This window comes from Pectinophora gossypiella, chromosome 9, assembly GCF_024362695.1.
Source record: "Pectinophora gossypiella chromosome 9, ilPecGoss1.1, whole genome shotgun sequence".
NCBI lineage: Eukaryota > Metazoa > Arthropoda > Insecta > Lepidoptera > Gelechiidae > Pectinophora > Pectinophora gossypiella.
The window spans coordinates 3,984,184-3,996,503 of record NC_065412.1 but is presented as its reverse complement, the minus strand read 5'-3'; the positions used below and the strand labels follow the sequence as shown (position 1 = coordinate 3,996,503).

General features: G+C 39.1%; 1 protein-coding gene and 1 non-coding gene across 3 annotated transcripts in view; one reads left to right on the top strand and one right to left on the bottom strand.

The window, feature by feature from the left end:
- The window catches only part of LOC126369372 (centaurin-gamma-1A), a 255,711-nt gene that overhangs the window by 120,901 nt on the left and 122,490 nt on the right, over window positions 1-12,320 (top strand). The gene's annotated exons all lie outside the window — the stretch shown is intronic.
- On the bottom strand, window positions 11,729-11,800 carry Trnah-gug (transfer RNA histidin (anticodon GUG)). Its single transcript has one exon. It is a non-coding gene; the product is annotated as a tRNA-His (tRNA).

Genomic DNA, 12,320 nt, shown 5'->3' with positions numbered 1-12,320 from the left:
TCCAGGTCCTGTTATTGGAATGTTATTCTTCTTGTTATTGTTATGTTATCGTGTGGGTAGAGGTGGATTACCACGGAGAGGTTGGAAAAGCCCTAACGCGCATTTTGTATGAGAACCGCTGTCGCCGGTTCAACCCCGCTCTCTTTTACTACTACTCCTGCAGACGGATAACTACCATAGCTCTACTGCTTCTCAAATTCCATAGTCACTTTACCAGCAATGTATATTTTATGTGATAGGCTGAAATTTTACATACAAAAGTATTTTTTGATAAATAGCCGATCATACTAAAGTTTTTACCTTCCCTGTGGTCAGGAGGAGTCTCCTTGCATGATGGTCGCTATTTGATTTTTTGACCTGCAGGTTATAATACATAAGACGACCTTTTAATATACTATCGCGGAGCTCCGTGCGTCGTAAAGTTTACGGATGAGATGCAAAGTGGAAGTATATGTATAAAGAAAATGGTTACAGTGGTCTCATTAGACATAGAGGGAGCCTTCGACAGCGCATGGTGGCCAGCGATAAAAGTACGACTGGCTGAGGAAAAGTGCCCGGCCAACTTGAGGAGGGTCATGAACAGCTATATGAGCGAGAGAGTGGTGGGAGTCCGATATGCAGGAGCGGAGTACAAGACGGAGACGCGGAAGGGATGTGTGCAGGGGTCCATAGGGGGGCCCATATTGTGGAACCTGCTTCTGGATCCCCTCCTGAAAAGCCTTGAACGGAAGGGCCACTGGTGTCAGGCGTTCGCGGATGACGTCGTGCTTGTCTTCGATGCACACACGGCGCTAGAGATAGAGAGACAGGCCAATGTCGCTCTCGAGCACGTCCGGGGGTGGAGTGTCATGAATAAGCTCAGATTTGCACCGCACAAAACAGTTGCCATGCTAATAACGCGGAAGCTGAAACATGACACCCCGCGCCTGTGCATGGGCGGGATAGACATTGGCATGTCAAACGAGATCAAACTCCTAGGGCTTACCATCGACCACAAACTCACCTTCAACTCACACGTCACCAACGTCTGTGCTAAGGCAGTAGGGGTTTACAAGCAGCTGTCCAGGGCCGCGAGAGTAAGCTGGGGTCTGCACCCGGAAGTTATACGCAGCATCTACACAGCGGCTGTAGAGCCCATAGTCCTCTACGCGGCAAGCGCGTGGGCATCGGCAGCAGGGAAGGTCGGGGTGCGAAAGAAGCTGAACGCGGTCCAGCGCAGCTTCGCGCTGAAAATGTGTCGGGCCTATCGAACGGTCTCCCTGAACTCGGCGCTGATTCTGGCTGGGATACTCCCTCTCGATCTCCGAGTCCGCGAGGTGGCATCGTTATACGAGGCCAAGAAGGGAGTGCCCCATCCAGCGTTGGCGGGTGGGGAGATAGAACGAATGGCACCGGCCATCGAAGCGCCACACCCGGCGGAGCGGAAAGCGGTGGGGCTAGGATGCTTGGTAGACGAGGAGCAGTACAGGAGCAACAGCGATTTCTATCTACGCATTTTTACAGACGGCAGCAAGATTGGGGGCAAAGTCGGAGCCGCTCTATCCATTTGGGATGGAGAGACCGAGACTAAAACTCGCAAGCTTGCCTTGCCGTCATACTGCACCGTATACCAGGCGGAGCTCCTTGCCCTCTGCGCCGCCATGCGTGAGGTCCTGAAAGGTAGACAAACCAGCTATGCCATATACAGCGATTCTATGGCAGCTCTCCTTACAGTTGCGAACCCCGGAGCCCTCCACCCACTTGCCGTAGAAACAAGAGACGCCATCAGAACTTGCAGTATCCAGAATAAGAGCGTCTCCTTATTCTGGATCAAAGCCCACGCGGGGGGGGGCAACGAGAGAGCCGACTCGCTCGCAAAGGAGGCTGCCCTAAAGTCAAAGCGCAAGCCGGACTATGATGAGTACCCGGTTTCATTCGTCAAGCGGATGATCCGAATGGACACTCTTGACGAATGGAACCGGAGATACGATACGGGGCAAACAGCATCGATCACCAAGCTGTTCTTCCCGCGCGCGGCCGAGGCGTACAGGACTGTGCGTGTACTGCGTATCACCAAGGAGCTGACCCAGGCTTTAACGGGGCATGGTGGCTTCTCCGCGTACTTGACGCGGTTCAAGTGCAAGGACAATCCATCGTGCGCCTGCGACCCTGGTACGGCTGAGACTGTGCCCCATCTTCTTGTAGAGTGCCCCATTTACGGAGTAGAGAGGTATGACCTGGAACAAAGGATCGGATATAGACTCGAAAATGGAAACCTAGATCAAGTCATCACGGATAAAAAGAATAGCGAAACTTTTGTGAACTACATCGTAAAAATTGTAAAATTAGTAAATAAAAGGAACTCATAGATAAGAAACATGACTACATAGTATATTTTGTAATATACCTATAACAGTCACTGTGAAAAAATAGAGATAAGCAATTAGTCTTAAGATAAACATTAGTAACCAATTGTTAGCTTATAAGTTATAAGATATAGACTAAGAACAAACTTGTATGAATTAAAACTGTGTAAATTAAGACTGTAAATAAAACACCTTTGCAACCATTTATTACAATAAAGAAAACCCCTCTGTGTCTGCACCCTAGAAAGTTAAGTAATAGACTAGGGAAGTAGGTATGACAAGAATGAAAGACGACGAATAAAAGTGCGAGAGGAATAAAAGCGAGAACTGGTATGGTAATAGAGGATCAGAATGAATGTGTGCGTATAGTGTAGGGCCCTATTCCGGGCAGAATAGAAATAATATACTATATGTTGATAAGATACGTATGTTGCTAACGAAAGTCCCTGCCTATCTTGCGCGGCAGGGGTATAAGGAAAAAAAATAAAATAATAATAAGTGGAAGTATAAACTATTTGCTCATACTTGTATGGCGCGCGTTTCACGCTCACTTGGTTCACCTAACCTCTTTCTAATATTCTGTGTGGATTACTAACCTCATCAACCCTGGTATTAGAACCATTGGAATGTTAAATTGTACAAAATAGAACCTCAGTACGGCCCTGTGACGAATTCGCAGTGGTATCGTGGTGAAAGAAAATAAGCGTGCACGTAAGATTTAAAACCGCTACGATCACACCTACATCATATTGATTTTTTTTTTAATAAAATAGGTTCGCGTTTGACCACAATCTCACCTAAATGTAAGTGACGATGTGGTCTATAAGTGCGCAATGCCAACAATGTCAATTAGCAATGTTACTTTTTTTGACTAATTCCTTCAATGTAGTCTTTTTACGCTGCCTGTCCAAATGGAGGATCGAGGTAAACCCGGAGAAAAGTGCAGCGGTGTACTTTTCAAAGGGCTATTATAACACGCCACGGTCACGCCGTCAACTTAAAGTCATCACGATGTTTGGCAAGCCGATCCCTTGGGAGGAGCAAGTCAAATATCTCGGCGTAGTCTTAGATAGACGTCTTACTTTCAAGGCCCATATCAAACGTGTGCGCGATCGCGCCGCGTTTGTAATGGGCCGTCTTCATTGTCTCCTTAACAAGCGAAGTAAATTGTCCCTTAGGAATTTTTTATGCAATCCTATTGGTTAATATTTATCCGTTTCACCGCTCCGCAAGCTCGCTCCGCTTCAATGGACAGGCAGCCTTACCCCCCAGAAATGTTATTGCTTTATTGATTGAAGAGCCGTGGTGGCCCAGGGGAAAGAGCTCTTAACTCACTGTGAGGTTGCAGGTTCTAATCCAGCACGCATAAACCAAAGATTTTCGAATTCATGTTTGGATCCTAAATGATTATCATAGAGAAATAAAGAAAGAAATATTTATTATTTTCGGACACCACAGACACAGACGGAGATACATTTAAGCAGAACAGAATCCACACAAAACGATAACATAAACAATATCCTATATACGTCCCACTGCTGGGCACAGGCCTCCCCTCAATCAACCGGAGGGGGTATGGAGCATACTCGACCACGCTGCTCCGCTGCCACAGCCTCGCAACAACACAAACAGCCTCCGTGGTCTAGTGGTTAGAGCGTTAGGCTCACGATCTGGAGGTCCGGGTTCGATGCCCGATGGGGACAATGTCGAAATCACTTTGTTTTCGAGAGACTGTCCTTTGTTTGATAAGAACTATACAGGCTTGAATCACCTGATCTGAAAAAATAAGTTGATTCCGTGCTTCGGAGGGCACGTTAAGCCGTGGGCTATTAACCGTAAAAAATACCTCCACACAAAACGATAAACCAACCAAAACCAAAATCATAATATAAAAATATATGCTCAGCTTAAAAATGCTTTACAAATTATGTGCATAGAAAAGGTCACATCATCACAGTATGATAAATAAAAGTACAATATAAAAGAATAAGTATTGACAAGTCTTCTTCAAATACATATTCAGCATACAAAATATCCTTTCCCCTGCTGTATGACTGCTGAAATAACAAAAACTACATTACGACGGCGTAATGCAATAAAAACAAATCGACTAACAGTACGTTACTTATGTTATGCTTCTCTGGGAGTACGATATCGGGTCTTCGTTTTACTGTTATTTGCCTTCGCTTTCTTTGTTTTACGTAAGATCAATATAACATTCTTGAGTTTACGATATTAAGTTTCCAACAATACCTACTTATTTTTTTTTATTTATATGTTATAGTTTTAACTCTTATGTTTGCTAAGAATATTTATGGCTGTTTTAATTTAGAAGTTAATTTCTGTTTAAGTTTTATTCATATTTATTTATATAACATAACAAATACTTACTATACACAATTATATACACCTTGATATGTACGGTTTGTTGTTGTAATTGTGAATGCTGTGTGTACCTGTAATTGGAGCACATATACAAAAACTAATTTAAGACTTGATAATATGTGTACTGTTGGTGTACCTATCTAAATAAATAAATAAATTAGTTCATATGTAAAGGTTACAAGAAAAAAATAAAATTGATTAATATTAAAATGCCTTCAACCGTGTTCTTAGGAGGTACATGAAAATTAGGCAAAATACCTGATGGGATCCTCAATTATTAATCCAAAGTAAGTAATTGAAAGTTATTGTAATATAATAAAAAATCACCCGTCAAGAAAGAAAGAAAATCGTTTACTTATTTTAGAATTAAGTAGGTATACAGTAGTGAACAAAATAATAAATTTAAACCAACAATGTAAGTCAACATATATAATTAATGATACTATTTAGAAAAACGGCGTTCATATTGAATTATATGATAGGAGTATAAAAGCTTTTCCCATAAAAAAGTAAGGAACCCTAAAATAGTCTAACGATTTTTTAATTTTCTAAGCAACGAACCTTCCACCAACGGAACAAGGCGGAAAGTAGTTCGCTAAAAATTAATTCCAGATTTTTATCGTTATTACAAATTTACTTTTTCAGTCCGCGTAATTGAATTCATTTTGGTTTGAACTTTATTGCGTTGTAAAATGGAAAGTTTTGCATTTTCAGGTGTAATTTCGTGGTTTGTTTCGCAAGCGCTGTTTTATTAAATTTAATCTTTTATTTTATCATCTTTGCTGTTCAGCGGAATGGTATTCACGGTGCAAATTTTTAAATATGAAATTCCCCAGAGGTCTTTATACCCCTTCTTTTATGTCGCATTTTGCAATGAGATAACTTAGTAACATTCAGTACTTTTGCTGAGTTGCCTTGCACTGATTCATGCGCTATAGAAGGTATATATTATTGATACTAATTCTGTCTACTTGTCAATTGACGCCATGTTTTTCTATAGTATGGGTGGTGCGTTCAATGACGGACCTCATCAATCCTGCTGTTAGCCATGTTTAACGGATTAAGTGTAGTAAAATTATGGAGTCGTGGAGGAACTGGAAAGAGGCCTTTGCCCAACAGTGGGTAGATAACATAAGTAAAATAGTAAGAAAAGATATCAGCTATCCCTAAGCCAGTGAGAGGTCCTAAAACGGCTTGAAAACTTCACAACTGAGTTGCTACTAGGTCAAAAGCTTTTGTGAAGCACCGTGGTGAAGCTGAAAGTAATGATTAATATATAGTACCTACACGTTTCTGCTCCAGTGTCCAGTTTACTCGCCCAATACAAAATAACAAGGGCTCATGACTATAATTCGCAATTGGGGTAGTAAGAGGGACATTCATCGCAATAACAGTAGTACTTTTGGGCGAGTAGTAGGTATATAAGCTGTTTGAGGTGTTGTCTTCTAAAGAACCGTGTTGAGGTACTTCTCTGGAGTTTTCCAGTTTTGCCAAATTTTAATTAATCTTGTAAAGTTCAGTGGCAAAATCCAAAAAACTTATTGATCTAAGTCTTTACATTTTATTATTAACTCCTTCTTTTATCGTGTGGGTTGTGAGGTGAATTACCTACCCCATCAACCTTGGTGTCAGAGTTATTATTGAGCCGCCATAGGCCCCTGATATGGCTCATGTAACAACTACTTACTTACATCTACTTACTTATTAACTGTAATTTGATAACTACCTTACTGTTGGGTACTTAGTGCATCATGCGATGCTGTAAGTACCAATTGGGAATATCGTGACATTATATTATTTATTTATTTTTATTTGATAAATAAAACTTACAAACTTAAGTGACAGATAAAAACTACAGCTTAAAATTTAGTATTACCTATCAACATTAGAAAAAAAGCGCTTTTGAATTCCTAACAAAACTGATATACAGAACCATCAACAATTTCCATAGAACACTCTTTCTCTACGATGCTACGGTTGGTCCTGCAACCTTATTAAGCGTTTAATTACTCGGTTACGGAATTTTGGGTTGTTTTGGTTAATTAAAGCCTTTAACGATGTAAATAAAGTTGTTCGTATGAAATTGAATATCCCGCAATTTGTATTGAACGCCGAGGGTCGTCATTCGAAGGGTCACAGGTAAAACGCTTTTGCCTCTTATTTACAAAATAATACAGGATGTTAGTGACATCGTAACGAAAACTTTGAGGGATGATTCAAGCCATGATTCTGAGTTGATATCAAGTGCAATTGTCCGTCGTAAAGGTATGGAACGGAAAATAATTTTAAAAGACAGGAAATTTCACTTGATATCGACTCAGTATTATGGTCTAAATTATTCCCCTCAGTACTCGTTACGGTGTCACTAACACCCATATCTATTTGTATGGCTAGCTGTACCCATCGCAAAATTCATGATATTTTTGTATTTTTAATTTATTTTCAAGTCTATACATTTGCGATGGAAAATTACACATGATTTTAACTCAGATGTCACGAACACCCTGTATAATTAGTATCTGTTCTGTAACTATGTAGGTAACATAAACCACCTATATACGTCCCATTGTTGGGCAGAAGCCCCCCTCAATCAAACCGGAGGATTTATTTTTCCTACCTAAGTGTCCTAACCCACTGCTGGGAAAAGACCTCCCCCCTATTTTTCCATCCCTTTCTGCTCGGAGGGATCATTCAGATCTCTTTATCAAAACCCTCTCTGATGCGTTGTCTGCAAGAATGGTATTCAGAAGAGTGCTAGTGCTACTCTCTACATACAAGTTTCTCTATATACAAGTTTGATTGTCCTTTGGTAAAGCACTGGATCTTTATTCATATGGAGTCCAGGCCGTCTTTATGTAAACAATAATATTTATGTGTGTGTAATACCTGCTAGGTACAGTACAGTACATAAATAAACTGCCCCTCTTGTTTATTCGCCATCATTTTTTTTTTACTAATATATCAAGTTCCATATCATCAGTAATCTTAAGAAATATATCATTAACATGTCAATACCTAAACATAAGCGGCGCAAAAGTAGCAATAGTCACCAAGCACTCTACAATATAACATACCTTTATTTAAACCCAAAAACGTTTTACTTTTTATGTACAGTCAGGAGCAATATCATGTACCCACTTTAGAACCCTGTCGCACTATCATATTTGACATTTAATGAGACTTACGGTTTAATTTGTCAAAAGTTATAGTGACGTGGTTTCAAAGTGTATACATATTAGTACTCGTGACTGTACTTAGTAAGATTTATTTGTTCGTAATATAATATGGTTACACCGAAATAAAAATATATTATTATTATGAAAACTATGGAAGTCATATCTTCATCCCTCCGTAGGCCTACTCCTTCCTCTGCGTCTAAGAAGCGTTCAGCCTACAACTTTCGCCCGCATAGTGCGTACATTCTGAAAATATCCCGATCCATATTTTTTACGCAAATAAATGCTAATTTGAAATAATTAATATTATGTTTATCTATTGTTTCAGGTATTGTCTACAAACAATGTCAATGGGCAGATGGATTGACCTTGTAATATGATGGACTAGTGTGATGAGTGGTGCTTTCACCGTACCATCCATCTTAGGGTTTTGTATCAAAACAGTACAATACAACAATTCTTCCGTCCTCCGTGGTCCAGTGGTTGAGCGTTGGGCTCACGATCTGGAGGTTCCGGGTTCGATTCCCGGTCGGGACATACAACAAAGATTACTTTGCGATCCCCAGTTTGGTTAAGTCCTAACTTTACAGACCCAAAGTAAGATAATCCGTGCTTCGGAAGGCACGTTAAGCCATTGGTCCTGTTTATTACTTACTGATGTAAGTAAGTAGTCGTTACATGAGCCATGTCAGGAACCATTCGCGGCTCAATAGTAACCCTGACACCAGGGGTTGATGGGGTTGATACTCCACGTCACAACCCACACGATAGAAGGACACAATTCTTTATTGCACAAAAGGAATCGATATTACAGGAAAACAAATACATACGTACAAAAGGCGGCCTTATTGCTAAGGTGGCGATTTCTTCCAGGCAACCATTTTGCCCACACGGGTTTTGCGCGTGAGTTTACGTATGTATGACTTGGTATCTGCCTACCTACTCGTATATTTATGAATATTGTGTACAATGAATATGTATAGTACAAGCTAAGAAACAAAAGACGGCTCACCTTACCCTGAAATATGCAGGTAAGCAAAACAAGTAATCCACTCTGGCATGCATAGTTAATGGAGAAGGAAATTAGGCTGCGCACAACAGGATTGCGTAGGCGATGTGTATGCTGCTCGTGTGGAGACGACCTAATTAAGAATGGAGGGGATCTTGAATCTTGATCGTGGATTTACTAAGATTGGCCTCTGAATGCTGTGAGTAGGATGAATTGAACTTGCGTGATAGTAGTTTATGGGGTAGTGGATGTTCTGATGTATCTACGTACACTGCCGTTACTTTTTGTTTAACAACACTATGTAACATTCTGACGCGAATTAAGTGGCAATATGATTGGACGCTTAATAAAGCCCGAATTAACACGACGAATTTATAAAAAACATCACAGAAGGCAACCTTCAAGAAAAGATAGAAAGTTAAAGACGGAGAAGAGCTTACATGAAACAGATTAAAGAGAAGATGAACGTCGTGTCTTATAAAGAAGTGATAGAATTGGCCTTTGGTAGACAAGAATGGATAATGTCACACCGACAAAAGCGTGGCTCTTAAATTAGTGATGATATATAACTAGTAGGGTCACTGGGAGTGCATTGTTATTTTTGTTGGCACCAACGTTGTCTATCGTGTTTATTTATTTATTTATCTAATAATTACAACTATAAGTTACCATACAGGCATATGCCCAAGGCGGTAACTTAGACGCATACATTAATATAAACTTAAATTATTAATTATTTCAATATTTACAATATTATACTTATATACCTAGATACTAAACTTATCAAATATGTTACCTATTATCACATACAATTTTAATTATAGCCTCTGCGAACTTCGCCAATGAACAATTGAACAGGTCTATTTCCTTGGCAACCTCATTTAATATATTTAGAGCGGTGGTAACGGGAATAATGTTGCTTAACAAAAAGTAACACAGGTGTGGATGCACCATTAGGAGACTTACTTAGTGACCTACTTATTATAGGAAACTAGCGACCCGCCCCGGCTTCGCTCGGGTGCAATGCTGAGGAAAAAATGAAATTATTTACGACATCATTTTAAAAACCTCAAAAATAACAGTATTTCTCCACTATTTAATGGATGTTATTATACATATAAACCTTCGATGCGTGGTCGACATTTTCCCTCATTCAGCGCTTATCACCATGGTCCCACTGCGGTCGATTTATTCTTTCAAATATAATCCTCTCAGGTGATCTGCTGAGCTGAGGTTCGCGCCCACATGGGCGCCCTTAGGAGCGTTAGCTTAAATTTTATACCGAGTGTTAGCCCTCAACGCTCCCCCTTTGTCCGGCCAAATGCTATCTCATGTGGCTAATCCAAACTACGTCTTGTAAAAAAAATATGTTTTGTAATTGAGTTTACATTTAATACAAATAATTATTCTATTTATTAATATATTCTATTAAGTAAGTACATACTATACTCGCATCTTTATCAGATGAAAAGACCTGACTTTGAAGATGTAAAGGCCTGAAATAATGATGAGATGATGATGACTATACTCGTACCCGTCATCCATAAAAACGGGTAGAGCCACAAGCAATCAGAAGACAAGTCTTCAGCCAATTTTGATGCGAAGTTCAATAGATGTGTTAAACCGTACGGTAACAGATAATCAGCCCATCGCATATAAAAATTAATCGTGTTAAGAAACACAGAAAGCTCGGTGAGTTATGGGTACTTTAGTAGTTAGTTTATCTAACGATGGATGTATCTCTGACTACCCCAATGTGATATAGTCGTGAGCTTATGTCCAAATTCGGATGTGTAGAACCATACGGTGACAGAGGATCAGCCCATCGCATAAATAAAGGTTCATCATGGCAAAAAAAGACAATCTCTGTATTGTTACATACAGTCAGATATGTGATTGGTAAATTAATAATCTGTGTCTATTTCGCTATGCAGGGTGGCTTAATTTTGCCTGTAATGCTTCCATGGTTCAGTCTATCACGGAAGAATAATTTGCTCTTGTTTTTATCATGTAAAAGAAAAATAAGATTTTCTGTAAGTAATCGCTGACTATTACTTCCTTATTATGACTACACACTTCCTTCACGTAATTGGACGTCAGTTTCCCTATATAAGTAGGTAGGTATTTGATTATTTATTACCAAGAATTAATAGGAAAATACACCTATCTACCTGTTACCAACCCCATCTAATACATATAAGTAAATAATATTTACAACCTAACCATCCAATTTTGTACCAAGATAATGCCCAATCGCAAAGTTTAAATAGTCAGCAGCGTGAACCAAGACGCTAACTTAAAAAAAAATTATCTACAGGTATTTTCATATTGTACTTTAAATACTGTCAACGCCATCTAACGGATTCTTTAAAAACTTATAGTGCGCCATCTATTGATCCTTTGCGAAATTAATTTAGCAGCGCCACCTAACGTCGAATAGCGCCTTTTTCCTTACGTAACTTATAAAACGCCATCTATTAATGGAAAGCAAAATTAATTTACCAGCGCCACCTAACGTGGAATAGCTGAACTATAACGGAACTGTGTTATATGGTGCTAATTTCTAAAGTAATTCCTTCTTTTCACTAGATGGCACTGCACGAAAATATTCATGATTTTTTTGTAAAGTACAAAAATGACTAAATAATAATTTTAATTAGTCTACTCAAGTAACACAAGTTTCGAAAAATTAATTCGCAAATTTTGTATAAAAAATAAAAATTGTTGATAATATTTAGATGATTTCAGTGAAAATGTAATATTTAAAAAAAGACATCCCCAAAAAGATACTCCGCCATGACAGTGATATTCACTGCCGTGACCAGGATTCGAACCTGGGTTACTACGGCCACAACGTAGGGTCCTAACCACTAGACGATCACGGCTATTGGAGCGATATAAGCAGTGGCGAAATACGGAGTCCCTTTTCTGCGGCTCACATAAAGTATACTAAAATGACGTCATTGTTACCCAATTTAAAAATTACATAAGTACGTAATTCATTATTTCATGAATTCAATCGATAAAAAAATTCTTAAAAATATTAATGGATTTGTGGGATAATAGGTAGTTAATAGGTTTAAGTTTATTATTTATTATGTATGTAATTAAATAAATTTCTTAGATACCAAGGTAGGTTCTACTTCTGCTTGTGCCAGAAAAAATGTCCCGAATAAATGCTACACCACTGCTCGCTATAAAAATCCTTACAGGCGTGAGTTTTTATCTATAACAACCAAGTGTTTACCACCTATAAGTGTGCCAAGATGTAATTTTATGACCAACCCTTACAATATAAATAATAAAATAAATAAAACTGATATAAATCACGAAGCAAACCTCTCGTGAAACCAGCAATATTGTACAGTACCTATGTCCAAGTATGTCTTTCAAGTTTGGGATGAA